At 45.8% G+C, this 26,726-nt stretch overlaps 1 protein-coding gene across 19 annotated transcripts in view; it reads left to right on the top strand.

Moving 5' to 3' along the window:
* The first annotated feature begins 23,239 nt into the window (after positions 1-23,239).
* The window catches only part of Inpp4a (inositol polyphosphate-4-phosphatase type I A), a 128,601-nt gene continuing 125,114 nt past the window's right edge, over positions 23,240-26,726 (top strand). For 16 of the 19 annotated variants that reach the window (XM_076557471.1, XM_076557473.1, XM_006980447.4 and 13 more), the window contains exon 1: positions 23,286-23,590. The gene's annotated coding sequence lies outside the window, so the exon portion shown is untranslated. Of the gene's footprint in view, positions 23,591-26,726 lie in introns of all 19 variants that reach the window. The other 3 variants (XM_042266157.2, XM_015998955.3, XM_015998960.3) reach the window with 3 other exon arrangements.

The raw sequence follows: 26,726 nt of genomic DNA, 5'->3' as shown, positions 1-26,726 counted from the left end.
GCCAGAATGAATGGATCCCAACGTTGGGTGATTGATGCAACCTGAGTTCTGCAATGAGGATGCTGGTAGCTGGCCCAGGCCCGGGCACTGCTTTTGGTTTTATTTTCCCCTTGATGTCAGAGCTCTGCAGCCTCTAGACAGAGTCCAGGGGTTGGGAAGGCACTTTTGCTGCATCATCATCTGGCCTAAAAGAGTACTCACTCTCCTATTGGTGAACATTTGACATGTCTGGTTTCAGGGTGGAGGCACAGGGGATGAATGGGAAAAGGGAAATGGAAACCATAGCCGTCAGCTAAGCAGCTGCTTCCTGTATAAGTACATTCAGAATAGACAGCTAGTTGTCCGTGAAAAAGTAAAATTAAACATACAGACCCTCAGGACTAATATTTAACACACCCTTTGGTGTTCATGCTTTCTCATGGATTTGACACTACTTCACACAATGGAGTCAGTCACGTTTCTCTGCTTGCTAACCACACCGAGGAACAGTCATCTCCTATGAAAGTTTTCTATCTAGGGAGAGTATTTGGTGCCATCAAGTTACCCCAAGGACTCTCTTGATTGTTCACTGCATACAGTCTAGAATGTCATTAGAAGCATGGACAGTGTCCCCTCCAATTTGGCAGACTGTTCACTCTTTGGCTAGGAGCCAAAGGAAAAGTTAACCATTCTGGTTCAGGGATACCTCGTATGACTACTCTAGCTGGCACTTCCATCAAAGCCTGCCTTTGAAAGAGGCTCATATGTTCTTGCTTTCTCAGATTGTTGTGTTGTGTGGATTATGCTGATCCGATCCTCCGGCAGATGGCAGTAGAGGGTCCTCTTCTAATACGGTGATTCTAAGCAGTTTGACAATTTTCACCAAAAATTGTCACCAAAAATTTCCCTGAAAAGTCTTATCAGGACACAGGGTGACTGTGTATTGTTCCCTTTCCCACAGCAATGAAGGCAGGAGTTGGTCTTCAAAACACTTGTCTATTTTTATTGTATGTATATGGGTGTTTTGCTTGCCTGAATTGTGTGCCTGATACCCACAGAGACCAGAAGAGGGTGCTGGATCCCCTGAAATTTGGAATTACAGATAACGGAGACCTACCATCTGAGTACTGGGAATTGAACCCAGGTCCCACGCAAGAGCAACAAATACCCTTAACCTCCAATCCATCTCTCCAGCCCCAAGACAGGGGTTCTTAATCAGATGTCACTGTTCAAACATCCCCCCCAACTCTTTGCAATAATGGATTCCATTTCTGAGCTCTTCAGGTTATATTTAACTTTGACAGTACCAGTTGCTAGTAGATAGCTTAATGTCTCAAAATTAGAATTAGTTTAAAACTCCTTAAAATTTACAATATTGCAAGGAAAAATAATCAAGCTACAATTTCCATAGACAAAGGAATGGTGAGACACACATGCCTCAAAGCTGTCAAAGAATTTCATTTTCAAAAAAAATCAAAGTGTTTGTTTTTACACAAATTTACATATTTTAATGACTTTACATTCCTAACTGTGACTAGGAATTCAAAATATCACTTTCGTATTGGACAATTTGTTTTCCCTCATTTTAAAGAATGGTTTTGTTCTTTATCAATATTTGTACCTAGAAATAAATATTGCTGGGGTTAGGGAAGTAGAGAGGCAGGAGGATGGCAAGTTTGAGATCAGCCTGGGCTACTTAGTAAGACCTTGACCCCATAAAGAAAAGAAAAAGAGCAAAGGGGAGGGAAAGGAACGGGATAATACATTAAAAAGTGACATTTGCCCTGTTGCTAGGGGCTAGCCATCAACATGACGAGCTGCTGAGATGCCCACTTCAGCGCAGAACTGTGCAAGGACTCTCCCATGCTGCCCCGAGAAATGGAGGCTCTATGTTCCTGGGCTCCTCCTCAGTGCATTCAGCCAACCTTAGACAGGAAATAGTAGCAGAACACTTTGTCTGTTCACACTTAGGAGGAATGAGCAAAGCTGCTGTTCCCAGAAGTTCCGTCAACAATGTATCCTGGGCTCCGGCTCTGGGGCTGTTGTGGGCTGGTGATGTTACAGCCAACAGGTGACCCCAGGACAATTGCATCTGGCGCTGGGCAAAGAATCTCAGGGCAAGGGAGTCAGTTCCCAAGGCTCCTGTAGTTCTGCCTGGGATCCTACCAGTAGAAAAGGAAGTGAAGGAGGGTGGGGTGGGGTGGGGTGGGGCAGTGCCCAGGAGTGAATCACACCTGTACTTAGCACTGTCGAGGCTGAGGCAGGAAGATCACTGAAAGTGAGAGGCCAGGCTAGGCTGCACGGAGGTTTATTTCTTAGAGCTCTGGGGGCTAAGTCCAAACTCCAGCTTATTGATTCTGGTGGCCAATGGCCCTAAGGTTGCGCTGACATTAAAAATACGTTCATACTGGGAGGAAACAGGACCTGGGCTGGTTCTAAGGGTTCACTGCCAGCACGTTTGAGATTGTCATGTATACAGAGAGTGTCACACCGAGGACACTGAGCACCCGAAATCCCTTCCCAGACACTTAAAAACAAATCATACAAGCATAACGCTCCAGCCACCTTGACAACCCAGCCCGCCTTCTACACAGCTCCAGAGCTCCCTAGGTGCTGGTTGTCCTTCACAGAGGCAGTCAATCTCCTGCTATTTTTGCCTAGCCTGGCCTCAAACTCACCGGAGTTGAAGTTGTCCTTACATCCTCAGTAAGCTTCCTGTCTCTGCCTCTCGAGGGCTGAAACTACAGATGAGCCGTCATGCCGGACTCATTTAGGCAGGGTTTTAACAACCAGTTAGGGGAGGGGCAGTTCATTGATTTCTGTAGTTCTAATTAGATGTGCCTTGCGTAGTAAAGAATTATGTCCTGGTCATTCATTTTTGTTCCCACAAGCCATTCAATTATTCATAGTAAAATGTCCTGAAGGCTGGGTGTGGTGGTACTTGCCTTTCATCCCCACCCTCAGGAGGGAGAAACGGGTGGGTCTCTGTGGGGTGGAAACCAGCCTGGTCTACAGACATAGAGAGTTCTGAGTCAGCCACGCCTTCTAAGTGAGAGTCTGTCTCAAAAAACAAACAGACAACAAAACATTCTTAAAATATGGATACTATTTTCAACGAAAATTCTTACCGTTTGGAGCATTTATCCACAAGGCCTACTTATTTTGAATAAGAGGGAAATCCACAGGCATGGGGCTATGGGGGAAGGGTGGAGGAGGGATTGTAGGTGGAGCCCTCACTACCAGCTTCGGTAAACCCTAGGGAAGGGAGAAGGCCCTCGCTGGACAGGGGCCCCTTGACTTTGGACTTCTTAGCCTCCAGAACTGTAAGGTATGTGTCTGTGCAGCCTAGGCTGGCTTTGAACTTGCGATGTGCCTCCTTCCTCAGCCTACAGAGCACTTGGAAACGTAAGCATGAGTCACCTTGTCACCTCTGCCTCCTCCTCCCCTCCTTCCTTCATTTTTTCCTTTCTGCCCTTCCATTCTGTTTGGTTTTTGATCTGCTTTGAGATGGGTTTTTGCTATGCTGCCTGAGTTGGTTTTGTTGTTGTTTGGTTGGTTTTTTTTTTTGAGACAGGGTCTCTCTCTATACAGCTCTGGCTGTCCTGGACCGCACTGTGTAGATCCGGAACTCTCAGGGATCCACCTTCCTCTGCCTCCCAAATGCTAGGGTTAAAGGTCAATGCCACTATGCCAGGCCCAAGCTGTTCTTCAAATCCTGGGATCAAGTTTTCACCTGATCTTCCCACGTTCTTTACAAATTACCCAGTCTCCCGTATCTTCTTCAGCAACACAAATCAGATTAAGACAGTGACCCTGAAAAATACTCTTGTAGTCAGTCTCATTCTGTCTGTGCTCAGTCTACTCGCCTTTCACGCTAGGAGGCGTGGGTGTGGGAGAAGATGTACAGCAAACCTTCACACCATCATCTGACCTTTTAACTTTTGTCCTTCATCATTCATTGGTACCTTCCAGAGAATTTTAATTAGAAGCCCGCATTCCTTTTGTGATTATTTATTTCTTCACTGTACCTGAGTGTGTGTATGTTTATGGAAGATATAAAAGAGGCAGAATCCTGGACCAGGGGCCCTCAGTACCTTTGGTGACCAGATCTGGGTCCTCCCCTTTCTGTCCTGGCCAGAGAAAACACTGTGGATTTGTTATTCTTTGTTTACCCAGTCTTCTGTTTTTGCTGCTTTGCCTTGAGACCGTACCCTGAGCATTGGCAGTTTGGCTTTCTATGTGTGAAAACCACATCCAGGTTTGACACCATTTAATTAGCAAGAACAGGATAGGCAGAGCTATGGAGGCCAGGGCAGCAAGATTAACACATTTAGGGACTTTACTAGAACTGTGAACTAGGATGGATTAGGTGTTTCTTTTCGTTTGGCAGGGATTGGGGGCTGCATGATGGTTTCCTAGGTCAGCACAGTGCCTCTAACATGATGTCAGTTGTTTAAAGTCTGAGGGCCTGTTACAGTCTACACTGCTTCAGTGGCCATGAGTCAAATTGGACTCTTCATGGGGCAGTGGGTTATTTCATCCCTTCAGCGTTAACAATTTAAAAGAATTTACACTGCCTTACCTAGTTAAGTAGGCAGTTGAGCAAGCAGGACCCTACAGTGAGAGCTTGGAGAGCTTAGAGCAAAAGGATTAGTAGCCCAGCCATGGCTGTGAGTAGAGCATTAGAAGGGCTTAGAGACACCCAGGCAGCTAGGGCCAGTGCAGAGACGTGGACCTTCTTCAAGGCCTCGAAAGCTCTTTTTCAGAGTCAGTCCACTGTAGGCTGGGTGACCTGTAGTCTGTCTGACTGTAGTGGACTACATTCCACTGTAGGCTGGGTGGACTGTAGTCTGTCTGACTGTAGTGGACTACAGTCCACTGTAGGCTGGGTGACCTGTAGTCTGTCTGACTGTAGTGGACTACAGTCCACTGTAGGCTGGGTGACCTGTAGTCTGTCTGACTGTAGTGGACTACAGTCCACTGTAGGCTGGGTGGTTGTAGTATGTCTGACTGTAGTGGACTACAGTCCACTGTAGACTGGGTGACCTGTAGTCTGTCTGACTGTAGTGGACTACAGTCCACTGTAGGCTGGGTAGACTGTAGTATGTCTGACTGTTGTGGACTACAGTCCACTGTAGGCTGGGTGGACTGTAGCATGTCTGACTGTAGTGGACTGCAGTCCACTGTAGGCTGGGTGGACTGTAGCATGTCTGACTGTAGTGGACTGCAGTCCACTGCAGGTGGGTAGACTGTAGTCTGTCTGACTGTAGTGGACTACAGTTCACTGTAGGCTGGGTGGACTGTAGTCTGTCTGGCTGTAGTGGACTGCAGTCCACTGTAGGCTGGGTGGACTGTAGCATGTCTGGCTGTAGTGGACTGCAGTCCACTGTAGGCTGGGTGGACTGTAGCATGTCTGACTGTAGTGGACTGCAGTCCACTGTAGGCTGGGTGGACCGTAGTATGTCTGACTGTAGTGGACTGCAGTTCACTGTAGGCCGGGTGACCTGTAGCATGTCTGACTGTTGTGGACTGCAGTCCACTGTAGGCTGGGTGGACTGTAGTCTGTCTGACTGTAGTGGACTGCAGTCCACTGTAGGCTGGGTGGACTGTAGTTTGTCTGACTGTAGTGGACTGCAGTCCACTGTAGGCTGGGTGGACTGTAGCATGTCTGACTGTTGTGGACTACAGTCCACTGTAGGCTGTCAGTACTGGTATACAATGGCTTAGCTAGCGCCACAAACCTGGATGTCCACAAGCAATAATACCGACTGCTCCCAGAAATACCTGCTTGTCTTAGGCACAGGGATCCATCGGATCTCTGAGATTTGGCTCCGGTATATCGTTCATTTTCCTCCTTTCAATTGTACCCCAAGTAGGTGACACACAGTTAGGCCCTTTGGGCTGAGCCTGGTACCCTAGGCCTGTCGTGTCTTTAGTGGGACTCTTGTGGCCTTTTGCACTTTCTCTCTGTTTTTGAAGCTATGAGGAAGTCATCACATGCTGAAACCGGATGTTCTCCAGATACGTTTGTTGGAAAGTCAGGAGGTCAGCATTTAAAGCCTCATCAAAGAGTGTGTGTGTGGGGGGGGAAGGGGTGTTAAACCCTTGTGGCAACCTAGTCCAGGTCTGTTGGCCTGTAAATCCTCTCTCAGAACCAGTCCATTCAAAGGCAAAAATGGGTCAGCTTCTAGGTGCCCACTGGAGGCAAAAGAAAGATATCCTTTATGTCAAGAACTGTATATACTTGCTTTTGTGGAGGCAGGAGACTCAGGAGGGTGTGGGGGTTAGGAACCTTGGGGTGGATGATCTCTATCCACTTGTTGACCTTTCTGAAATCCTGTACTGGCTGGTCATTTTGGGTGCCCAGCTTTAGGACCAGGAGCCGGGGACGTTCCTAGGGAAATGACATGGGATGAAGATACTGTAGCCTGTTAATGTGTTTGGTAGTCCCCTGTTTGGCTTCCCAGCTCATAGGATTCTGTTTGATCCATAATGAGGCAGCAGTACTCAGTAACTGGGTGACAATTGGTGCTTGGCCAATCCTGGTGGGTTGTTTTCAAACCAGACTCTGGGGTACTGTTGTTGCCAATTCTGAAGGTATCCCAAAGTTTGAATGCTCGTTTCAGGTGTCAGGTCACAGGAAAATGAGTTGGGGGCTGAGTGGGACTCAGGGTAAGACGGGTAGTGGTCTTTCCAAAGGATATGGTTGTCTGCAGTTTTGTAATAAACATCTCCCAATTAGGGGATAGGGCCAGTCTGGCATGACTAAGGAGTCTGTCATGGTACCTTGTTCCAAGTCCACCATCCGGGAGGTTGGCCATGGAAAAAGAATGGTCTGTCCAGTCACCCACTGGAGGGCTGTCCCTTGAGACATTGCTAGTCAGAGTGGTTCTGTCTGGAATGAATAAGCTGTCGTCAACTAGAAATTTAATAGATTTGGCCCCCACCTTTAATGTTATCTTAGTGTGGTGGTCTGAATGAAAATGTCCCCCATAGGCTCATAGGGAGTGGCCCTATTAGGAGGTGTGGCCTTGTTGGAGGAAGTGTGTTACTGGGGGTGGGCTTTGAGGTTTCAGGTGTTCAGGCCAGGCCTAGTCACTCTCTCTTCCTCCTGCCTGCCAATCCAGATGTAGAATTCTTGGTTCCTTCTCCAGCAACATCTCTGTCTGTATGTTGCCATGCTTCCCGCTGGGATGATAATGGACTAAACCTCTGAACCTGTCAGCCAGCTCCAATAAATGTTTTCCTTTATAAGAATTCCCATGGTCACGGTGTCTCATGAGAGCGATAGAAACCCTAGCTAAGTAAGACACCTGGCCCCTGGGGGTTCAGTGGAATGGAGCCCCAGCCATGTCAATTGTCACCCAAATGAAGGACAGGGCATCTTTCCCTCTTCTTATTTAGGCATTAATTTTTTAGTGTCCTTTTCGCTTGTAATAAGCATATTTTTGTTGTTGTTTTGCCTCTTACCTATCTGTCTATCTATCTATCTATCTATCTATCTATCTATCTATCTATCTATCTATCTATTTATCTATCTATCTATCTATTTTCAGCAATTTTGGCTTCCTCTTCTGAGATCTTTCTTATCAGTCTTCCTGGGCACTGTCATGATCCCTGGTTCCATCTTATACATATCAACTTTATGTATCTGTGGCAACTTTCTGTAGTTGCCCCTGCCCTTGGCCAGAGGGCAGCTTTTCTACTCTCCAGCCAGATTCTGTGCCACTCCTTAGCAATGAGGAGGGTAGCTAGGAGCTGTTGGCAGTGCTCCCAGGTTGGCTGTTGGGCGTCAAACACCACCTCTAGGAGCCTAACGAGAGCCTGAGGTTTTTCAGAGAATGGTGGGTTCTGAGTTTTCCACTAATACGGATCATTTTCCCTAATATGGTTGAAAAGATAACACAAATCATGAAAGGGGACAGAGAAGAGGAGGGGAAGGAACTTCTCAGTCTTGAGCCCACCATGAGAGCCTCCCTTAAAAGGAGATTGGGGGCTGCCTCTGCCCCAGGGAAATTCCTCCTGGAGCCTCCAGAGTCATAGCTGTGTGGAGGGAAGAGGGGATCTGAGGTAGAAGAAACCAGCCTCCCTGTAAGGCCAGGGGAACTATTTCCCCTCCCTGGGCACTGCACCTGGACATACAGTGAGGGAAAGTCAGCTTCCTCCCTCGGAACCGAGAAAACAGCAGAGGTTTGGGTTTCTCTGAGTGACCTAGCTGAACCAAGATGACTTGGGTCCCCAGCAAGAGGTCACAGGTCCTAAGTCCTAAGTCAGAGCGTGGGTCTTGCACCAGAGAAAGCCACTAGTCAATATAGGGAAACTGGTCAGGGTGATTGAGGTCTCCAATCACCACATTCCAGGTGACCTGAGCTATCTGTGGGTCCAGGAAACCTTCACTGGGCCGCCTAACTCCAAAAGAGGGCCGATCAATTTCACAGAAAGCCCAGAGTTTTCCAGTCATGAAATGTACACTATACCCAGCCTGGTCTACAACATACCCCCTGGAGTGTTTTAACCTGCACTTCAGTGGTATCTTGGGACTGCTTGGGACTCCTACCCCATTATAGATATGTTCTCCAACCCACAGGATGTCCAGAGACACACAGACAACAATAAAGATGACCAGGGGTAGTCACCACACAGACTTAAAACTGGGGGTCTGGTGAAGTCTCACATGGCTCCCAGACACTGGAATTAGGGATGCATCCGGCCTTTCCAAATATTCTATGCAGAAGACACCATAAATAGACACACTTCCAGAAGAAACAGATCCAGGTGACTTTCTGTAGTTTCCTATTTAGGGTGGAGGCATCAGAAACCTCTAGGTCAACAGGGGCAGAGGTGGAAAAAATTCCTGGGGCCATGGAATGTCTCAGGGTACATACCCTCTAAGAACTGTCCATCCCCATGCTATCAGGCCAGGGGATCCAAGGCCCCCCAGTGTCTCTTGGAATCTCACTGGGGCCTCCAGGATGTTGCAGGGTATTTCTGCCAAAGAATATATGAACACATTTAAAGCCAAATAGAAAGTCTCTACTCTAACAGGCCAGTGGCTAGACAGGGAACTTGTCCAAATCATGCAGCCCATCACAGTTTGAGGGTGCAGTCCATTGTGGTGGGAAGGTGTGGTTAGCAGGAGCAGGAGGTGGCTAGTCACATCTGCAGCCAGGATGCAGCAGAGTGATGAATGTTCATGCCCAGATAGATTTCTCCATTTTATTCCATCCAGTGTCACCCAAATTGAGGTTGAATGTTCCCACTTTAGTCACCTAATCTAAGTAATCCCCCACAGCCAAGCTCAGAAGTTTGTTTCCATGGTGATTCTATATCCCACAGAAGTTTACAGTCAAGATTAACTACTATTGCACTCATGTGTCTGGAAGCTCGAAGTCCACATTAGAGCCATCGGCAACTCGGGTGAGCCTCTTTCCTGGCTCGTGGCACCTGTGTGTATGATATCCATGAAGTATACTGGCTACTCGACCCTAGCTATCATGGCTTCAGATGTGGATAAGTGTTTCCTTTGGAAACGAGACATCTGTGGTGATATGAAAACTTCAAATCTCCTTTGACAGCCCTTTGAAATAAACCTGAGTTCTCTTTAATAAGGCAGCGGTTGTTAGATGAAAATTGTCTTAGGAAAATCTTTTCACTGTTAAAAATAAAATTTACTCTATATGTTCACAGAACTCTTAAGTTCCCAGGAAGTTTTCTAAGACAGTGACAAATGACACGTTGTAAGCCACCTGTGACATTTTCCCAGGGCTTTTGGTACAGTCACTGAAGAAAGAAGATGCTGTTCGTCAGGTCTTCCTGAATAAAGGGGACAGCGGTGGACCCTAGATTTGGATGCCTGAGTCTACACTGATGAAGTGGTTCAATTCTTCTAGCAACTTCTTATGGTTATGCACAATTCACACTGCTCATACAACCCAGCCTTCACAGATTTGGGGGCAATGCGGGGCTTCCAGTTGGTTGAGGCACAGCCCTAGACTTGTCAGAGAAGACAAACCGGTGTGTGTGTGTGTGTGTGTGTGTGTGTGTGTGTGTGTGAGAGAGAGAGAGAGAGAGAGAGAGAGAGAGAGAGAGAGAGAGAGAGAGAGAGAGAGAGAAAGAAATGGAGGTGTGTAGAGAATGTCTGTCTGCCAATGCATTGAATGTAAGCAAGGGGTCTGGCTGTGCTGTGCATATGTTCCTACCTGAAGCCTCCCCCTGTGTAGGGAGCGTGACTGAAAGGCAGATATGAAGAGGCAGAGTGGGAGAGCTGCTTTCCACACAAAAGCGCTGGAGGCTGGTAGCAAGGCATTGTTTGTTCTTTCCAGTAATTAAGTCAGGGTTGCAAAGTAAACATTCTGGCTGATGTTATTTATAAAGTTTAACATGCGATGCCTGAGAAGAAGTAAATACCTAAGTATGTGTCCCTCTCTGCGGAGGAGATGGCTTTTGGTGATGGTAGTAGTGGTCGCTTCAGCTTCTCTTCTCCCTCCTATCTTTGTGAGGCTGGCCCTCTCTGCCCCTCAGCCAGCCTTGCGGTTAGGCACCTTGGGTCACCGTCCCTGACCGGTAGACTGGGGGTGGAAGCAGTGAAGGTGTTTGAGTTTGTGGATACCTGCCATTCTCCCTTCTGGTAGGTGAGCTTGTGGGTCTGGTACTGAAGAGCTGGGGTCTCTGAGCCCTTGCTGTAGTCCTCAAAGATAAGTGTGATTTGGGGGCCGGCAAGATAGTTCAGTGGGTAAAGGCTCTTTCTACCAAGCCTTATGGCCTGAAGTCAATCCTCGGGACCCACATGGTGGTAGGAGAGAACCACCCCCCAAAAGTAGACCTCTAACCTCTACAGATGTTCTGTGACACTGGCACACACGCACACACACACATGCACGCATGCATGCACGCATGCACGGAGGGACAGAGAAACAACAAATAAGTAAATAAATGAACAAATATAATAAAAAAGAAAGTATGCAAAGTGGGTGGGAAAATAAACCTTCATTTGGGAAGTCAGTCATACTTGCTGTTTGTAACTTTTTTATTTATTTTAGGTGGTTATTATAAAAAATGTTAAGAGTCATTGCAGGAGATAGGCAAGCGTATTGCCTTGAGGATGGTATTATCATTATAGGCATGTTTATATATGCAAATGCATCTAATTGTATCCATTAAACACATGCGCTTTTTGACTGTCAGTTTTACCTCAAAAAAGCTATTTTAAAAATCTGCCTTTTCACATGAAAAAAAAAAAGCACATCCTGTGCCAATGAGTAAGGGATATATTTATAGTTAGACAGTGTCATTTTCAAACCCGCCCCCCATTTTGGGTATGGTGGCTCATACCCATGATCTCAGGACTTGGGAAGTTAAGGCTGGAACATTGGTTTAAGGCCATCCTTGACTACATAGCAAATTTGAGGCCAACCTGGGGTACATGAAACTCTATCTCATAAACAAAACCAAACCCAAACTTGCTTCCAGGATTCTAGTGCTCCTGAGGGCACTGTCCTTGTCCTTAGGCATCCATGGCACACTCTGCCTATTTCACGACATCTAGAGTCCAGGGGTCTCTGCCATTGTGATATTCGGGACAGCCAAGGGTGAACTTAAGTGGGGAGAGGGATGTGGGGTGAGGAGGAGGGAGCTTTAATTGTGCTCATTTTCAGGTGAAAAACAGTTCAGTTTGGTTGACAGCCTATGCCCTCAGAGTCAAATGAGGATTCTGGAGCCCATATCTGTCACCACTGTGCTAAATGATGCTCGCTGAAGCAGGATCCACTTCATAAATCTAAGCAGAATACATCCAAATGCTTTCCTTGCAGATTTACTATGATTCTACCGAAAACTTAAAAAAAAAAAATGTGGGTTGCAATTTCTTTTTTGAGTCATGGAATCAATCAAAATTACAAGCTTGGAGGGAATAAAATAGAAAATAACAGACTGCATTGACACTGCTCTAGAAGCCCCACGGTGATTGTGTTTGTTATACACACATGCCCACATGTGTTTGATTAGTACACTAACTGCACTGTGGCTGGAAGGATGGTTCAGTGGGTAAGGGCGATTGCTGCTTTTACAGAGGACCTCAGTTCTGTTGCCAGCACTCACATCAAAGCTTACAACCATCTGTCACTCCAGTTCCAGAGGATCCTATGCCCTCTTCTCACCTCAGAGAGGACCAGGCACACACACGGTACATAGACGTACATGCAGGTAAACACTCACACATTAAAAAAAAAAAAGTTTTTAAAGGTGTCAACTGCAGCTTCTGCTCCATATTGTAGCAATAGAGTCTAAACACACCTCAAGAAGTATTAGTCTTTAAATGTTTGTGAAGTTAGCAAGAATGGAAACAATGTGATGGAGCTGGGTTGTAGCTCAGTTAGTAGAGTGTTCTTTTCTGTGCAAACCCCTGGGTGTGATGGGTGGTGGTGGTGGTGGTGGCGGCGGCGGCGGCGGCGGCGGCGGCGGCGGCGGCGGCGCATGCCTTTAATCCTGGCACTTGGGAAGCAGAGGCAGACGGATCTCAGTGAGTTGGAGGCCAGCCTGGTCTACAAAGCCAGTTCCAGGACTGTTATACAGAGAAACCCTGTCGCAAACAAGCAAACAAACAAACAAAAACAAAAAAACCTTGGTACAATTCCCAACATCCATAAATCATGCATGTAACCCCAACTCTCAGAAATCAGAGGCAGGGGGATCAGGAGTTCAAGGTCATCCTGGACTACAAAGCAAGTTCAAGGCCAGCTTGGAATGTAGGAGGCTCTACCTAAGCAAACAAACAAAAATAAAAACAACAACCTTACAGTTGTAGGAAATTCAGAATGAATAGCCACTGTTCTTTGATAGCAAAGCATGAGTTGACTGAAGCTGCTTTATTTTTAAAAGCACCAATGTCAGCATGCTCCCTGGTAACGGGATCTGCTTCAGTGTTCCAGCTCCCAGGGCTGTGGCATCTCTCCAGCACACCTGGACCATTCCAAAGGAACTGAGGATACCAGGAACGACATCTTCTTTTCTAAGCAACTCGCCAAAAGACTGCTGGGTGCTGAGCCACAGAGACTAAGAAGTGTCCCACCAGAGCCCTCCTCCTCCACTCCCTCCATACTCCGGGACCCCCCTCTCTGCCCATCTCATTCCACCCCCTACCTAACCTCAGCCTTTTTCAGACTGGAGGTTCCGTTTTACTTTCGAAGAGAATGAACTGTGACACACCCTTTGAAAGGAAAGCAAAACAGAATGGACCGAAGAGGAAATAAAATTTGTACCGAGCAAGCAATTAAGTATCATGTGGCCCCTTCTGATTCTTAGGCGTTAGCATGCATGGGACTCATCTGGGGATTGTATGAGCAAGACAGTGTGTCAGTAGGATCAGGTAGGGCCAGACATTCTACATTTCTAGCAGGTTTCCGGGTGACATTGACCTGCTGGTCCCATAGCACACCTGGAGTAGCTCTTTAGTACTGAGATTGTTACATAGTTGGATCGTGAAACTTAACTCTAAAGCCATACACAAAGCTCGCTATAGTCATATTGTTTCTTACATACATTGTATCCTTTTTACATAATTAATCCATCAGCATAGGCTTATACTTACAGTTTCATTTTGTTGTTTTATTTTTTTAATGACAAATATTTGATTTTACATGTATGAGTGTTTGGCCTGCATGTATGTATGTGTACCAGGTGCCTGCCTGGTGCCCTAGGAAGTCAAAAGAGGGTGTCATATACCCTGGAACTGGGGTTATGGATGCCTGTGAGCCACGTGGGTTTGGGGAACTAAACTCGATCCCCTGCAAGAGCAACCAAGTTCTTTTAATCTCCTAACTGCTAGACCACCTCTCTAGCCTCTGTGGCATTTTACAGAGAAGCAAAACATCATAAACTGAGGTTACGTGTGTGTGTGTGTGTGTGTGTGTGTGTGTGTGTGTGTGTGAGAGAGAGAGAGAGAGAGAGATTTAGTTCTTAATGTCTTTTCATTTACATTTATTCATTTATTTGTGTGTGTGAGAGAGATTTAGTTCTTAGTGTCTTTTTATTTCAATCTATAAAGTTTCCATTAGTGTTTTTTATTTTTAAATTATTTATTTATTTATTTATTTATTTATTTATTTATTTATTTATTTATTTAGTGTGTGTGTGTGTGTGTGTGTGTGTGTGTGTGTGTGTGTGTGTACATGTATGTGTGAGGATATTTGTGTGGAGGCCAGATGACAACTTGTCAGAGTCAGTTCTCTCTCTCTACCATGAGGGTTCTGGAACATTGGACTGAGGCCGTTAGACTTGGTGGCAAATGACTTTACCCACTTGTCTTGTTAGAGTTTCTATTGCTATGAAGAGACACCATGACCACGGCAACTCTTATAAAGGAAAACATTTAATTGGGGTGGCTTACAGTTTTAGAGGTTCAGTCCATTATCGTCACAGTGTAAAATGGTGGTGTGCAAGCAGACTTGGTGCTGGAGAAGGAGCTCAGAGTCCTACATCTTGACTCCCAGGCAACAGGAAGTGGTCTGAGACACTGTGTGTGGCTTGAGCATATATATGAGACCTCAAAGCCTCCATAGTGACACACTTCCTCCAAGACCACACCTACTCCGACAAAGCCACACCTCCTAATAGTGTATTCCCTTTGGGGGCCATTTTCTTTCAAACCACCATACCACTAAACTATCTTACAGGCCCCTTTAAGTCCTTCCTTCCTTCCTTCCTTCCTTCCTTCCTTCCTTCCTTCCTCTTTCTTTCCTCCTTTTTTTTGTTTGTTTTTTTTGAGACAGGTGTAGTTTTGGTGCCTGTCCTGGATCTTGCTCTGTAGCCCAGGCTGGCCTCAAACTCACAGAGATCTGCCTGACTCTGCCTCCCAAGCACTGGAATTAAAGGCATGCGCCACCACTGCCTGGCAAATAGTTAAGTATTTCTTATAAGGTGGGTCTGCTAGAAATAAATTCAAGTCTTAATCTCCCCCTTTTTTGAAGGCTAGTTTTTCTAAAGGTAAATTTCTAGGCTTGAGGCCTTTTCTTTTCACTTCTTGAACTGTGCTTATGCTGGATAGTTTTATATCAACTCCGTACATGCTAAAGTCATCTGAGAGGAGGGAACCTCAATTAAGAAAATGCCTCTACAAGATCCAGCTGTAAGGCATTTTTTAAAGTGATGTTTGATGGGGGAAGGTCCAGCCCCACTGTGGGTGGTGCTGTCCCTGGGCTGGTGGTCCTGAGTTCTATAGGAAAGCAGGGTGAGCAAGCCAATAAGCAGCACTTCTCCATGTCCTCTACATCAGCTCCTGCCACTAGGTTCCTACCCTGTTTGAGTTCCTGCCCTGACTTCCTTCAGTGATGGACTATGATGTGGAAGTGTAGGCCAGATAAACTCTTTCCTCCCCAGCTTGCTTTTGGTTATGGTGTTTCATCATAGCAACAGTGAACCTGACAATGTTGCTGTCTTCTTATTGTTTCCTCTGGGAAGAAAACAGCATCAGTTTTATTGAGAATCACTTATGTGTGATAAATTGTTTCTTTCCGCTTTCAAAGCTCTCGCTCCATCTTTGGCTTTTCACAGTTCATAATGCTGTGTCAAGGCATGAATCTCCTTGAAGTCATTCTAGTTGAAATCTACTGGACTTCTTGGACATTGGAGGTTAATCTTTTCTCACCAAATTTGTAAGATTTTAGTGGTTATTTCTCCAGAAATTCTTTCTCCATTTTTCTGTCTCCTCTCCCCCTAGAGCTCCCACTGTGTACAGCTAGAATGCTTAATGGTATCCTATCAGTTTCAAGCTCTTTTGATTTGATTTTCCTCTATGGCTTTTCCTATGTGTTCCTCAGACTATGCAATATCAACAGGCCAACCCTCTCAGTTGCTAATTCTCTTTTTCTGGCTCAATCCATGCTTGTATTTTTGGAACAGAATTTTCATTTCAGTGATTACATCTTTCACTTACAGCATTAAAGTATAATTTCTACATCTTTATATTCTGTTTTTGACATGGTATTGCTCTTATATTTTTCCTTAGTTTTTGAAAAATGGTTTAAGTTAATTTTTTGGCTATATTTATAACAGCTCATTCGAGATATTTGTCTGGGGGACAGCTGGAGAGATGGCTCAGTGGCTAAGAGCACTGACTGCTTTTCCAGAGGACCCAGATTCAATTCCCATCACCTACATGGCAGCTAACAATTGTCTGTAACTGCAAGATCTGACACCCTCACATAGATATCCATGCAGGCAAAACAACAACGCGCATAAAATAAATTGTTGTTTTGAAAACAGATACTTGTCTGGTAAGCCCAACATCCCTGTTATCTTTGGGTCAGTCTCAGCCACCTCTCGGCCTGTCCTTTCTTGACCTGTTATGTATCTTGCAACTTCTTGTCAACAATGAGACGTTTATAATAATATGACAGCTCTGGAAATACTACTTCCCTCTTTCCCAGGGTCCATTGTTGCGACTATTGATTGCTGTTGCCCGTTTGCTTGCTTAGTGGGTCTCTTGGGCTAATTCTATAATCTATATATTTGTCAGGTGACATCACCAACAGTCATCTATGTGTTGTATTGTAGTCACTGTACTCATCCATGTAGTCACCTATGGTCTGTATTGATTACTTTTCTTGTCACTCCGATCAAATGCCTGACAAGAAGCCACTTGAGGGAGGCAGGGTGTATTTGGCTCACAGTTTGAGAGGCGTACAGTCTATCCCGGTGGAGAAGGCATGGTGGGTGGCTGGAGCAGCTCACGGCTGTGGCAGCAGGGACAGGTAGCACAGATTGCTCACGTCTAACCAGCAGACCAGGAAGCAGAGAGGGATCCGTGTCTAAATGGAGGGTCTACGCCTCAACCTGTAAGATCTGCCCCTGTGACCCACTTCCTTCATCAAGGGCGCACCTTCTAAAGGGTCTGAAACTTTCTAAATCAGCACTACCAGCTGGGGATTAAGTGCTCAAGCATGGAAGCCTTAGTGGGCATGGTGGCTTACACCTGTAATCCCAGGAGGCCAAGGCGGGAAGATTGGCAGGAGCTCCCAGTCAGGTTGGGTTACATAAAGCCTTTCAAGGCAGCCATAGCTGCTGTTGACTGCTGTGGAGATAGGAAAACTGAGGCATATGGTTGGTCATTCCACCCCACCCCCATTATTAGTATTTATTATTATTATTATTATTATTATTATTATTATTATTATTAGAGACATGGTCTCACTGTGTAGCGCTGACTGGCCTGCAATTCATTATATAAAACCAGACTGAACTCTAACTCAACGAGATCTGCCTGCCTCTGCCATGCAAGTGCTGTGATTAAAGACATGTGCCACCACCATCCAGCTGGTGGCTGGTACTGCGATCAGGCCACGCCCCGAACAAAGTTACCCCTTATGGTGTAGAAGAATGATTGTTCAGACTGCGCCTTACAAGGACAAGCAGCCTTTGACTCCATCTTGAGGATGGAGGATGACTGTGCACCTGGGTGAACACGTGAAGGGCACCATCTGTTGGCACAACCTATGCGGCACAGGCTGATAAAATTACCTATTTCTGGGAGCAGAAAGCATGTCACCCTATAAATTTATCAGGGTGAATTGGGACTGCAGGAACACATGAGAGTGTTAAAATTATCTCAGGGAAGCCAGCCTTGAGGACTATGGGACATACCCTGAGGAAAGAGTATACACTCGCTCATCAGGGTTTCCTAAGGAGGAAGTCGCATAGCACTTTGAAGGTAATGTCCCCCACCTGCTGCCCTCTGACCCCCTGACCTGTGCAGCAAGGGACTAATAGGCAGAGAACTCTGCCTATATCGGGGGTCAGCCAAGCTTGGTTTCAGCTATTGACATCTCCTATTCCAGTTGTGACTACTTGTCCTCCTGTTTGCCTGTCCCAGCCTGTTCTCCATTTAGCTGCCAGTTAGTTCCTCTGGGCTGAGTCCCACCCTTTTGCCTATGCAGTTGGACTCTGTAGCCCTCCTCAAACCTATGACCCCCATCAGCCCAACTGGCAAACTGTTTCTTCAGAAGCTCTCCAAGTCTGTTGTCTGAATTCCTGTTATGATGGATATTTTGGTTGTCAACTTGGCTACATCTGGAATTAATTAACCACCACCACCACCACCACCACCACCCCACCCCCCACACCCCCACCCCCGTAGCTGGGCACACCTGTGAGAAATTTTTGCTTAATTAAATCTTTTGAGGTGGGAAAACCCACCTCTAATCTGGGCCACACCTTCTGCCGGAAAGCCTGTATAAAAGGACATAGAAGAAGGAAGTCTCTCTCTTTGCCTGCTTGCTCTTTCCCTTGTTAGCAAGTCCACCCCCCAATCACTGGCATTAGAGCCTACATCATCGGCATTCCAGCAAATGCTGAAGACCAGCTGAGACATCTAGCTGTGTGGACTGAACAACTTCTGGATTCTTGGGCCTCCTGTTCATAGGCAGCCATTGCTGGATTAGCTTGGCCACAACCTATAAGTTATTCTAATAAATATAGAGAGATTCATTTTTGTAAGTTCTATTACTCTTGAGAACCCTGACTAATATACCTGTGTTCCTTACCTTTATGTCAACATGACACAATTAGAACCATCTGAGAACAGGGAACATCAACTGAGAAGATGCCTTCATCAGATTAGCACATAGGCACATCCATAAGGCATTTTTTTTTAAATTAATGATTGATGTAGAAGGGTTCAGCCCATTGGCAGTTGTGCCACCCCTGGGCAGGTGGTCTTTGGTTGTACAAGAAAAGAAATTGAGCAAGCACCATTCCTCCATACCCTCTGCTTTAGTTCCTTCCTCAAGTTCCTGCCTTGAGTTCCTGCTCTGACTTCTCTCAGTGAAGAACCATGATCTGGCTATGTAAGCCAAATAAACCCTTTCCTCCTAAAGTTCCTTTGGTCACATGTTTATCACAGCAACAAAAGCCAACTAGGACAGACCCCTCCCTATGCCTCTGCATCCCTCTCCATTTTCCAGGTTTGACCTCTCAAGCCTCTTTAACCCTTTGTAGTCATTCTGTAACCTTTGTATGTACAATAGACACATTTATTGTTGTGTAATATGTGATCAAAGAGTTAATATCCCTTTAATCCCAGCACTCAGGAGGCAGAGGCAGGTGGATCTCTGTGAGTTCGAGGCCAACCTGGTCTCCAAAGCGAGTTCCAGGAAAGGCACAAAGCTACAAAGAGAAACATGGTCTCCAAAACAACAACAACAACAACAAAAAAAACGAGTTAATATCAGTAATTAAGACTGGAATATTTGAACAGGCGTTTGCCTTTGCCAGGGCTAGGAAGGAAAATGGGACCATATGGCAAATTGCTGCCAATGAAAACACTGTACCTTGTGAATTTATTATTCAATAAATTATAACATTGTAGAAAGACATATACACGTTTGTCTCCTTCTGACAAAGCACACTCATAACAGCTACGTAGCAATACCCTCTTGAAATAAAAATAAAAGCAAAAACAATAGCAAGCAAGCAAACAAGACCCCACAAAATCAAAACAAGAGGAAGTCTACGTGAGTGTCTGGGGGTATGCCACATCCAAACCATCACAGGTCCTTGCTTGGCTCCCCAGTGATTAGAGACTTCAAGTCCTTCCTGTGTTTAGAGTTAGGACTGTGTGTGCATGCTGGGCTTGTCTTCAGCTTTCAGGCAGGCATTGGCAACGTCCTTAAGCATCACATCCTGCTTGCTCTAAGTCTCAAGATTTGCTTGAAGGTGGACAACTGGGGGGCTGTTTCAAGTCTTTCCTGGGCATTAGCTTAGCTGCATTCATGAGAAAATCCTTTTAGAATTTCAGAAATATTTATCTTTTCAACTTCTTCCTCCATGGACATCTCATTCCCCATGTATTTTCTTTTAAGATTTTTATTACTTTTATTTTTTTTATGTGTATGGATGTTTTGCCTGCATGTATGTCTGCATGCCACATGCATGCCCGATGACTGTGGAGGCCAGAAGAGGTCATTGACTTCCCGGAAATTTGAGTTACAAATGGTTGTGCCCTGTCACGTAGGAGTTGGGAATTGAATCTTGGTCCTCTGGAAGAGCAGCCCTATGTGTTATTAATTGCTGAGCCATCTCTCCACCCACTTCCTTTAAAGTTTTAAAAATGACTATAACTTTTTTAGACTTTCATACATGCATATAATGTTTCGATCAACCCACTCCCAGTTTCCATCCCCTCCAGTTCCTTCATGGTCCCTTCCCACCACTACCATTTTCTCTTCCTTTTAAATTCTTAGGTAAGCCTTTGTTTACTCCAACCAGCTTAGGCAGTTGCAATATTAAACACTTGTGGCTGCTATTTTGTTTTGTTTTTTAAACCTGGCAAATGGCTTCATTGCCTATAAGAAAGTTCTTAGTCACGTTATTTAAAGACCAGCCCGATCAGGATGCTATCAGACAAGTCAAATAATGCTAAGTCTTGGGGAACAGGACTTTTTGAGGTGCTCAAGTCCTTTTGATCCTTTTGGTGGACACTAGATCGACTTTCCACAGCTCTCAGGGCTTTAGAACCATGGTGCTCCAGTCTACATTTATTTCCTTACAAAACTAATCATACATGTAAACATCATACCTAATGATCTGAGAGAAAGACTCATGTAGGATGGCTCTAGTCCCAATGATAATGCTGCCCACCCCTTAATTCTTGTATGTGCTCTTTATCATACATAGATGGTTTAAGTTGGTATGCTCTTCAGCACCCCCATAGGGCTTGTTAAAAACCTGGTTTGAGGTGGGGCTTGGAAATTTACATTTCCAGCATTTTTATTTGTTTTTTATTTTTAAAATAGTATATGTGTGCATGCCACAGTGCATCCATGTTCGGGTAGTGAAACTCAGAGGACAGTTTGTGGAAACTGGTTCTCTTTTCTCACCATGTGCAGCATGGGTTTGAACTTACGTCTTCAGGCTTGATGGTACGCACCTTTATCTGCTAAGCTGTCTCGCTGGATCCTTAGTAAACTTTTGAGTGAAAAATTGAAGCTGTGTCTGGAGTTATGAGGATCAGAGCCTGAGTAGCCCTGGTAGGCTAGAATCAGCCGCAAGTCCTCAATAGGCCAGTTCAACAAACAATAGTGAAGAAAAAAGAAAGAAAGAAAGAAAATGTATCTAGTGGAACTACACTGGGAGAAGGACAGAAAGATCCAAAGGCACCCTCTCCCACCCTTCCAACACCCCCCACCCCACCCCCCACCTCCGCCATCCATCTTCTCAGGTCCTAACATGAGGATTCTGTTTAACTATAACAAGAGTTCTGTGTAGCCAAGCAGACCCACTCAAGTTCATGCATGCTCATCATCATTTTCTAGTCTCTGTTGCAGAGGGCGCCGACAAGTTGTGAGTTACGTGTGAAATCTCTTTCCAGCTGACACCAGATTTCTCAACCTTTTCCTTCACCCAGCATGAGAGATTAGTCTGAGTCAATTCCAATTTCGTGGATTGTGTTATCTCAGTAGTTTGACAGTTAGGGGGAAGGGCACTCCTGTCTGCTTGGAATAATTCCATTCCTACCAAGATGTTTTCATTGCTGGTGTTTGGGGCCCCAATGTCGAGAATGTTAGAAAACTGGTACGTTGTGCCCAGGCTAAATCTTCTATCATATTGTCATGTGTAGGGAACACACATTGCCATGTATGTCCACAAATTCAGCTTCCCCTTTCCTTGCTAATTTTCTTTGTACAATGGGTTGGGGGGGCGCCCATCAACAAAGTGAAGACTTGACCGGTCTTTTAATATTACTCAGAAGCGTTTAAGAGTCAAGGAGAAAAAATGGAACTCTGATCAGATCTGTTACTGTCTTGAATGGCTTGAAATGAGACTGATATTTATTTTTAAACTTGGGAATTAAAAAATTCACAAGGCTATTGATCTGAAACTCTCCTTAGCTTGATTATAAATAGCCTGGCTATACTGGTTAGTACATTGTTGTTGTCGTTGACACCAGCTTGATTCATCTAGGAAGAGGAAATCTCGATTGAGAAAATACCTCCATCAGATTGCTCTTTAGGCACCTCTGTGGGGCATTTTCTAAGTGGATGATGTAAGAGGGCAAGACCTATTGTGGGCGGTGCCACCCCTGAGCAGGTGGTTCTGAGTTGTATAAGAAAGCAAACTGAGCACCCCACCAAGGAGCGTTCACCTATGGCTTTTGTTTCGGTTCCTGCCTCCAGGTTTTTGCCTTGAGTTCCTGCCTTGGTTTCCCCAATAATAGACTTGTAAACTGTAAGCCAAATAGCCCCTCCCCCCATATTGTTTTTTGTTAGTGGTTTACCACAGCAATAGAGAAGCAAACTGGGACTCTGGCCATAACAGTTATTGTCTAAATGGGGATGCTTTTGAGAGTGAAAGGGGATTGCTATTAATAGGAGAGAGGTGTAAACTGGGACTTCCTTGAGAAGACCAGGTATACCACTTACTTGGATTTAGAAAACTGGATTTAGAAAAAAAAATACCTTTAGGAAGGTATTTTTCATTTTTGCAAGCATGTTTGATTTACCCAGCTTTTGGTCGTCTTAGGGTTAAGGTTCTGTCAATATTTTCTCCCATTCATCTGAAGAAATAACAAAAGATAAGCATTTTGTTAATAAGTGACTCTTTAGAAGATAAAAGTGGGTGTGGCGGTGCACACCTGCAATCTCAGCATTTGGGAGGCAGTGGCAGGAACACGAAGCACTCAGAGCTGCCTCAGCTACCTAGCGAGTTGGTGACCAACCTGGGTTACATGAGACCCTGTTTCAAAAAACAAACAAACAAACAAACAAACAAAAAAACCCAAAACGAAACAATGCAAGCAACAAAAAACGACCAGTGATGTTCAAAAAACCTGAAAATAAATGTTTGTGTTTAGCCCAGTAGTTTTCCTTCTTCAGACGGAAACACTAACGCTATAGTCAAGTTAAAAAAATTATCCGGCGGGGAGCCCCTGTCCCTGTTAAGATAAATAATAATAAAATGAAATTAAAATATAACCATCTCCCGAAAGTTCTGACTATTCTTCTTCCCCATGGAAGAACAGAATTTTGAGGAGGACGTGTTAGGACTGTTGTCTCTTGGGAATCTATGTAAAGGCGTTATCTGTACACATAAACTAGAACGGGTCTGGAAGGACATTCAGCTGATAGCAGCTTGGTTGATAACCACGCCCACCGAGTGACTGATTAGTTACACCTGCTCCTCGGGCCTCCAGCGCTTTTCTCATCATTACCCTGTCCTCTTAGCAGAAGCCCCAGCACATGAAGGGGGTAAAACTGCCCACCCCTGATGACGTCACAGAAGAGGGTGGCACCTTATGGGCGGTGCGACCTCCTGGGGGCGGAGTCAGCGAAGGAGGGGGGGCAGGGCGCCCCTCGGGCCAGGAACGCGCATGCGCGGCGAGGGGGCGGAACCGGGGCGGGGCTGTGCGCTGTGTTCTGAGTGAAGGCGGCGGCAGGGTTCGGGCTGCGCGGGGACAGCGGGTTCGGGTCTGGGGTGGACGCCACCGGCCGGAGCAAGGCGGCCAGAACCGAAGTCCCGGCCAGTCTTCAGGACCCGGCAGAGACCGTCAGAGCCAAGGCGGGGGCTCGCGTCCCAGAGGACGGAGGCTGGGGCTGAGCGGAGTGCCCGGGTCGGGGCGCGCCAGGTAGGTGGGCCGAGCTGGGCCGAGCTGGGTCCGGTGGTGCGGGGCTGAGCTGAGGGGCCCGGCAGCTGGGAGCTGGAGACACTGGGGACCCGACCGGATGGCGCCCGCGGTTGTCATGGCAGTGGTACAGCCTAGCGGTTCGCTGGCTGCGTCTTTGGAGAGTGGTCCTAGACTTGCGATCCCCTTGCCTTGGGCCTCTTAGGGAGCTGTGGGATGCTATACACCGCGCCTGCCCGGTGCATCTCTGCTGGATCCCGGGGCATCCGACTCTGAAGGCCTCGCGGGTATCTTCGGTGTCAAAACACCGGATAAAAATAAACATGCATCTTGGTGGAGGACGCCGACTGCATCCTCGCAACTCTTCAAGCATTTTCTGTCCGCGCATCGTCCCGGACAGGCTCTCCCCTCACCCTTGCTTTATATATTTCATATCCCTCTGCTTTGCTAGTTAGCTAATTGAGGCCTGGGAGGTTTGTAGGATCCGTGGTCGTCTTTTGCAAAGCCAGTCATCAATGTGTAGGCCACCGAAACACTCAAAATGTCAGACACAAATTTATATCTTTGTGGGCGAAGGAAGGGAGCATTGATGGGCCTTGGCTTCTCTTGCCCCTCGTCGCTTGCCCTCTGACATTACATAATGGTGGGTTCCTCCTGCCCGGAGTTGACAGCTCATGAAAATGTCCCTCTGGGTAAGAAGGAAGTATAGGCCGTTGTAAATCCCATCTTCTTGTCTTTCGCTTTGCCTCTGAATGTGTTTTGGTGTTGAGAGGTTGCCTGAGAGTATAATGTGATTTGTCACCTGCCAGTTAGGGCATCTGAGCCAAGGGGATGGGGGGTGGGGTGGCACCGAGGTTGAGATGTTGCAGTGATAGTCTGCTTGGTTCACGCCTGTGCCCAGTAGGTGGTGTGGACAATGGGGACATCCCGAGGACCTGAGGACAGAGTGGGCTGATCTGGGTGTGAAGACTGAAGGTTCTGTCACTTGCTAACTGAGGTTCTCAATGTTCTCATCTCTAGAAGGTGAAAACCGAACCTCATTTGCTGAGTTTGTTTTGACATCTGAATGCTAGTGTCTGGGCAGTGAACAGTTATGGATTGTTCTACTTACTTAGCCTTATTGTCTTTGGCTGAAGACAGGAAATTTTGTTTTTGGATCTGGGCTCAGGCCCTTGTTTTTTTTTTTTGGGGGGGGGGGCTACTTTGACAAAAGGTCTCTCCTGGAAAATTGAGTTCTTTGAAGAGAGCTGGTGCTCACTGGATGAGGTCCGAGTGTTGGTTCTGTACAAGTGTTGGTGTCAAGAGATCACAGTGCTGTTTCTCGGGTGGCGCTGAGCGTGAACAGCGTTGCCAAGGCGGTGTTTCTCATGTGTGTTGTCAACATGATGTAGAGATGAACCAAGTTCACTGGGAGGGTGGGTCGTCTTAAAGACTGGGCTTACGGGAATGGGTGTAGGACAAACAGAGAAAAGCGAGGGCTGTGTTTCTGCTGAGCTCTGTGAGAGCATTTCTCTCTCATTCTTCCTTAGCTGCTTTGCCTTTCATTTGCCACCACCCATCTCAGAATCTGCTTAGGTGATCCCAGGCTCTCGAGCAGACTCAGAGTTTAGGGCATACATTAGAGTGTATTCCATTGCTTTGGAAACCGGGTACTTTGTAGTATTACTGTTAAAATGAGTATTAGTTGTTAAAAATCACTTTAAGGAAATACACATAAATAATAGAACACTGGAGAAATGGGGTGTATATGATAAAGAATTGTTGACCCTGCTCAGCTGCCTACCTAGGAGGATTCTCAGCTAGCCTCAATGAATGCACCAAAAGAAAGGACTAGAAGAGTACTGGGATCAGGTCACCTCCACCCTACAAGTTAGCATCTCAAGAACTCCGTAGGGCAGAGTGGAGGGGGAAACTGTCCATCAAGGCTATTTTGTCTTGGTTTGACTTTTTAATGAAAAGCTCTTCCTTAGCTTCCATAGTCCAGAGAAGTTCTCAGAATCATCAGGAGGCTTTGACTTTCACTGAAGAAGTAAACAGCACAATTCTGTGATGGAGAAAGCTGGATAATGCTCATGCTTCTTTTACACAACTTGATTGATGAGCAAGAGACTGGTCCTGAAGCAGAAGCTCTGAGCAGAGCACGCGTTAGGGAGACCAGTATTAACTAGACCCTTGCTGGCTTGCTTCGCTTTGCCTGTCTCTCTGTGCTTGAAAGAAAAGGCCATCATGAACCCAGTCCTCAGAAACCCCTGGAGTGCTCCTAGCTCTCTTAACTAATGTTTCTTTTGGGTTTTGATGTCCTCTCAGCAAAGTTGTAAGAATAGTACTAATATAAATAATTTTCGGAAAATCTTGGTCCAGCTTCTCCTAACGTTGGCATTTTCCTGCATCTCTGTTACTCTTCTCTCCTTTTCATGCGTCAAACAAACAAACAAACAAACAACTTAATTGTACCTTGATGCTAAGTACCCTGTACCTCTAAATCCATTGAGGTGGTGGATTTCTTAAAAACATTTTGTACATACAGTACTTAAAACCCAGGAAATGAACATTGACAGGATCCTGTTATTTATTCTTAGAAATTGCTCCAATCAAGTCCTTTATCCCAAAAGAAAACCCTAGCTTATTTGTTGCCTTCAGGTTTTGTTTGTTTGTTTGGTTTGTTTTTGTTTGTGGCTACAGTCTCTCTTAATTAGTGTTTCTTTGTATTTCATGTCATTGACATGTTTGAAGACTACTGACGGTTTCAGATAATGCCCCTCAGTTTGGTTTTCCCGATCATTTGGATTCAGGTTTGGTACTTCTTACGGGAGCAGCAGAGGCTTGCCGGGCTCGGTGTGAGACAGATACTGCCCACTATCTCATAAGACTCGACACTAGGCTTGTTAGCTTTGATATCTTGATTAGGTTGGTGTAGGCCTCATTGAAAAGTTACATTTTTTCCCCTTTGAGATTAATATGTATCTCGTAGGGATGCAGGACATGTTACTCCTTAGTCTGTCCAGCTGCAGCTCGAACCCATTGATGCCTCTTATCTGAATCATATAGCGTTGACAGATGCGGTTTTCTAATTTCCTGTTTCCTTCTACACGTGTCAGTTAGAACTGTACTAAAGAGGACACCTTGTCTTTTCCCTAGA

This window comes from Peromyscus maniculatus, chromosome 21 (assembly GCF_049852395.1).
Source record: "Peromyscus maniculatus bairdii isolate BWxNUB_F1_BW_parent chromosome 21, HU_Pman_BW_mat_3.1, whole genome shotgun sequence".
Taxonomy (NCBI): domain Eukaryota; kingdom Metazoa; phylum Chordata; class Mammalia; order Rodentia; family Cricetidae; genus Peromyscus; species Peromyscus maniculatus.
This window is presented reverse-complemented; position numbering and strand designations above follow the sequence as displayed.